Genomic DNA, 7182 nt, shown 5'->3' on the forward strand with positions numbered 1-7182 from the left:
CCTTCCTTCCAAGCACTGTGGTAGACAGCGGAAAAGAGCTAGAATGTTAAAACTTAGTGCACATGCACAGCAGAGGTCATGGTCAATCTTTGCTAAGTGGATTCTGCATGCTTTAGGTGCAAGAACGACTGTTTGGTTGAGAAGTTTGCTTCCCAACCACATGGTTCCACATTTAGTCCCATTGCATGGTACCTTGGCCAAGTGTTTTCTGCTATAGCCCTAGACCAACCACAGATTTGTGAATGAATTTGACAGACAGAAACTGCAGCTTTGTTCATCAGGAAATGATCAAAACCATGTTTATAAAGAAGAATTGTTTGTTTCATGCTCCTCGCGTGTCAATTCTGCCCATAAGAAAGGAACAAATAATACAATATGGCTGTAGGTCATAACACCCAGGCAACGTTGGAGTGCATTGCTAGTGTGTGTGTGTGTATTTCTACCCTCATAAATAAATTTATATATATATGTATATATATACACACACACACGCACACATGTATGTATATACATATATTTATTTATCTATCTGTCTATTTATCTATCTCTTTCTTTCTATCTATCTATCTATCTGTCTATTTATCTATATATATATGTACATTTATATATGTATATATATATATATATGTGTGTGTGTGAGCATGTCCTTATGTGTGTATACTGTATATGTGTGTGTGTGTGTGTGTGTGTGTGTGAATCTGTTCATATCATGTTGATAAATGACAAATGCAAACACAAGTTATACCTGTTTGTGCATCTGTGCTTATGAATGTCTGTATATGTATGTGTATGTGTCTATGTGTCCATGCATTTGTATTTATCAGAGTAATATTTATATATGTATATATATATGCACACACATTATTTATATATATATATATATATATAATATAAATAATATATATACATATATATACATTATATATGTATATGTATATATATATATATATATATATATATATATATATATATATATATATATATATATATATATACTAGCAGCTAAGCCCAGTTTCATCCGGTCCGTTTGGATGATGTGGCAGTAAAACCTGCTCTGTGCAAACATTTGACTTGTTTGGGCATGCTTACATTAAAAAACAACTAAGATTCAACCAAATAGAAATATAAACCCACATGGTAAGCGAACAAAGATGCAAAACAACAGGAACAAACATGAAGAATAAAACAAAAACTAATTAAAAAAATTAGGTCCAAAATCTTTCAAATTTTCAAAGGTCAAAAAACAACAAAATAATAACTGAAAAACTTTAAATACTTCAACCTCAATATTAAATATTACACAAAATTTAAAAACCAAAAGAAAAAAAAAACCCATCAGAAACTGAAAAACATATAACTGAAACACTACAAAGAAAGACTTCATAAAAAATCCCACTTCCATTGCACGCACACATGCACATACACACAAACACACACATACACATACACACACATACAAGCACAAACATTCACATACCTCCCTTTTACATACACACACATATTAACACAGAGTTGAAATGCTGTTTGATTTATTTTTTTCAGCGTACAATTTTCATCATCCCACTACCAAGTATGACATCACCCTTCCTTCCTTATTCATCTATCACCCCTTACTTTCTCATTCATAAACACAAAAGTATTATAGTAGATTATTTTGGTAACCATGGGAGCTATGAAAAGAAATACAAAGCCCAGCATCACCACCGGATCATTCTACACATCTGACTGTGAATCCCAAGAGAAGAAAGAATCGCCCATGTCAAATTTATGTGTATATATATATATATAGATATATATATATATACACACACACACACACACACACACATTATAAATATATACATGCATATATAAATATGTGTATATATAAATATATATATATACAGACACACACACATATATATATATATATATATGTGTATATATATATATATATGTGTATATATATATATATATATATGTGTGTGTGTGTGTGCATGTGTGTGTTTATATTTATATACACAGACACATACACATATGCACACACACTCACACATACACACACACATACGTACACATACATACAAGCATGTAGTATATATGTAAATATCTAAATGTGTATGCATATGTGTGTTTCTGTACTAGTGTGAGTGTGTGTATCTGTGTTGTGTGTGTAAATCTAAACGCGCGTGTGTATGTGTGTGGATGTGCAATTATCAGTGTCTGTGTATGTGTGTGTATGTATGTATGCAAGTGTGCCTATCTTTCCACATCAGAACACTAAATTAAACCTCCTGAAACACAATTAGATTAAGCTTGGATTAATCAGCTATAATGAGGCTATTTCATACACATGCAGACACAAGCATGTGAAGACACAAATGCACACACATAAAAGTATACATATTTATAAATACATATACATGCGTACATAAATACACATCAAAATATAATGATACATGCATACATGCATATCAATATACAGGTGGGTGCAAAAGTAGGCATGCAGTTATCAGAACAGAAAACATGTACAATATCCATTTATTTTTATCCAAAAATTAGAAGTTAGCTTTGTTTTTCATCTTTTCAGTGCCATTAAGCATCACACATTTATCATAACTATAAAAATATTTTTATTTTAACTTTTAATTTTTTTTGATAAAATAAATGGGTATTGTATGTGTTTTCTTTTTTCATATCTGTATATTTACATTTGTATCCCCTGTGTGTATGTGTGTGTGTGTGTGTGTATATATATATATATATAAATGTTTAGATGTATATATATATATATATGTGTGCATGTGTGTGTATACATACATACATATACAAATATATACACATGTGTACAGACAACTGCAATCACTGATGAGTTATATGTTCATCCACACATGTACACATGTTGCATTTATACACACATGCTTACACACGCTTACACACTCATCTATGGAGATCTGTTATACATACACATGGTCAATAACTCATATAACATATATACGCCTCCACACACAGATCTTTCATATCCTCGACACAACACATACACATGTGCATACATACATACATACATACATATATACCATTATATGCATATATATATATGCATATCACACACACTTGCACATATCTACACATACTTTAATGGATATAAATCCATACACACACATGCATATACGCATACTTATACACCTACATACAGGTGCACTTTTACACACATACATAAATAGCCACAGTGTAAAACACATATAATGAAACATGTATGCACATGCATATACACACAGATGTTTATATACACACACATATATACACGCACATACACACAGATGCTTACATAGACAAACATATATACACACACATATGCACATACTCACTGCCATAAACACACACATACCACAACCATACATACATCCCTATACATGCATAGCAACACACACATGTACAGCCACACACACACCACAGCCACATACACACACACATCCCTACACACACACACAGCAACACACACAGGCAGCCACATATAGACAGCCACACACTCATACACACAACCACACACACACACTCACACACACACACACACACACACCTATCAATTTTAACCCCACCGCCATGAGCACCACCACTATTACACTCCTAATTACGGATTATGGGATGTAGTTAAACATCATTCTAATGTTAAATGCACAGAATTACATTAAAGCTACAGACACACAGACTGCAGCAGTGCAAGCCACATGCACTACTGCACAACAGCACATTGACACTGCTCTTGTGCAATTATAGGCTGTACCAGTTTACTGTTTGCAGGATTTAATCTCTTGTTGATGTTGTTGTTGTTGTGGCTGCTTTTGTTGTTTTTTGCCATTGCTGTTGTCTTTGTTGTTGTTGCTGCTTTTGTTGTTCTTGTTGCTTTTGTTGTTGTTGTTGTCTTTGTTGTTCTTGTAGTTGCTTTTGTTGTTGTTGTTGTTCAGCCTCAGATCAGCTTTGATTGCATAGAAATATGAAACGTATTCCAATCATGACCTTCCTGTCTTTTTTTGTATGCAGGGAACATAGAGTAGCTTTATAGAATGTGTCCTTGCCTAAGAATCGTACCACATGATTGGAAGGAAATTTGGCTGTTATTTCTAATAGATCTAGCTTCCATATTAAGGCCTTCATTGTTGGATTACACACACACACAGACACAATACACATGACAGAAGAATGTGATTTGAGGAAGATATGGCTACTTCTTCCAGGTCTAGCCGCCTTGTAGAGGTTTCCATTGTTGGCTCATACATACAAGCATCTTACACTTGTTTCAGTCATTAGAATGCAGCCATGCTGCCACACCACCTTAAAGAATTCTTAGTTCAATGAATCAACGTTAGGGCTTATTTTTGTCTTTAAAGTCGATCAGTTTCTTTTGCTGAACTGCTAAGTAACAAGGGACATAAACACACCAATACCAGTTGTCAACTGGTGGTGGGGGACAAACACAGACACAAACGCACACACACACACACGCGCACACACATACACACACACACGCACACACACACACACACACACACACACACACAATGGGCTTCTTTCAGTTTCCGTCTACCAAATCCACTCAAAAGGCTTTGGTCAGCCTGAGGCTATAGTAGAAGACACTTGCCGAAGATGCCACAAAGTGGGACTGAACCCAGAGCCATGTGGCTAGAAAGCAAACTCCTTACCACATAACCATGCTATTCCAATCGGTTGCTATTTCTGAATTCCTTCCTTTTTTAATTACCATTCACCAAGTGTCAAAAAGATACTACTACCACAACAATAACAAACTATGCCACCACCACCACCACCACAATCAACACTATGCCACATTAACGACTATGTATATCAATACCATAACTACAACACTAACCTGCATAATTAACACTGTCACCACAACAACACAACCACTGCCACGACCATGAGCACAATTACTTACCATCATAGCCACAATCACCAATACCATCACTGCTACAACCCATACTATAGCCATCATGACCCCCCCCCCCTCCAGAAAAAAAAAATCGACCAGTGTGAAGAACATAGACTCAATATATTTCCAAAAACACACAACAGATAAATATCGGTCCTTCAAAAATTGGACATGATTACAGGATATATCCATATCTATTGGGAGGATTTACCACAATATATATATATATATATATATATATATATATATATATATATTATATAGATAGATAGATAGAAAGATAGATAGATAGATAGATAGATAGATAGATAGATAGATAGATAGATAGATAGATAGATATACACATATATACACATATACATATAGATATATATATGTGTGTGTGTGTGTGTGTGTGTGTGTGTGTGTGTGTGTGTGTACATATTTTTACACACATGAATAGCTAGCTAGCTAGCTAGATAGATAGATAGAGAGATAGATAGGTGTATCCCTTAGGGCCAGAAGTATTAGATAAATATTCTTCATCAATAACTCAGCAATATCAAAGAGATTCCTACAAAGATATAATTACATCTTATCATATAACCGATATACCTTTATAGTATATTGATCTCTTTATAGACATTTTCATAGAATATATTTGTGTTTAAGCAAGTATGTGTGCGTGTATATATATGCATATATATTTATATATATATTTATATGTGTGTGTGTGTGTGTGTACATACAATTATATGTATGTATATGTATATATATATGTATGCATATATATGTATATATATGTACATAAATATGTATATGTATGTTTATATGTATATATATATATATGTGTGTGTGTGTATATATATATATATATACGTATATATGTAGATATATGTATATATGTATACATATATATGTGTCCATATATATGCATATATGTGTGTATATATACATATGTATGTATATATATTTGTATATGCATGTATATATATAGAAGTATATATATGTATGTATATATATATATGTATGTATATATATATATATATATATATATATATATATATATATATATATATATATATATATAAGTATGTATATGTATGTGTATCTATATATATAGGTATATATATGTATATGTATATATACATATATATATATATATGTATGTATATATACATACACACATATATATATATATATATATATATATATATATATATATATATCGTCATCATCATCCTTGTTTCCTTGTTTAATGTCCGCTTTCGATGCTGGCATGGGTTAGACATTTCGACTGAGGACTGGCGAGCCAGAAGGCTGCACCAGGCTCCAATCTGATCTTTCAGAGTTTCTGCAGCTGGATGCCCTTCCTAACAACAACCACTCCGAGAGTGTAGTGGGTGCTTTTTACGGGTCACCTGCATGAGGGCCAGTCAGGCAGTACTCGCATTGACCACACAGGAATGGTGCTTTTTAAGTTCCACTGGCACAGGAGCCAGTCAGGTGGCACTGGCAATGACCATGTTCGAATGGTGCTTTTTACGTTCCAACAGCACGGGACCAGTCAAGCAGCACTGGCATCAACCATGCTAAAATGGTGCTTTTGACGTGTCACCAGTACGGGTGCCAATCAAGTGGTACTGTCATTGGCTATGACAATGACTTCACTTGCCTCAACAGGTCTTCACAAGTGCATTGTTTGAAAAAAATAATTGAAGGGTACTCTTAAATGGGCTGGTTATGCTGCACTAACATAGGCCACAGTTATGGCCTCACTTGGCTTGCCAGGTCTTCTCGAGCACAGCATATCTCCAAAGGTCTTGGTCACTAGTCATTGCCTCGGTGAGGCCCAATGTATACACATACACAGGATGTGAATAAACTCTCGTCTAAATTACGCAAAAATGAAAATAACACTTACATCTCATTTTAACAAATATATTTACAAAAATTACATAAAAATATCTAGAAATACTAAAGAGTAAATTTATTCAATAAAATCGTCATTGGCTTCAACCATGGCCTCCAGACGACTTTGGATTCTCTTGCACCTTTTCTGGATGACTTTGGAATCTCTTGCAACTCTTCTAGATGTCCGTCTTGTTTAAGTTGGTCAATGCTGCCATAATCCTTACCTTCAGTTCTTCTTTGGTGTTAAAAGGAGTTTTGTTTGTCTCTTGTCCAACCCACACATAATAATACTGAGAAGCAGTACAGCATGTCGTTTCCAAAGTTCTGGCAGAGTGAATTGCATCATGGTGCTGTTTTTCTCA

Source organism: Octopus bimaculoides, chromosome 28 (assembly GCF_046866305.1).
Source record: "Octopus bimaculoides isolate indiv1 chromosome 28, ASM4686630v1, whole genome shotgun sequence".
Classification (NCBI taxonomy): domain Eukaryota; kingdom Metazoa; phylum Mollusca; class Cephalopoda; order Octopoda; family Octopodidae; genus Octopus; species Octopus bimaculoides.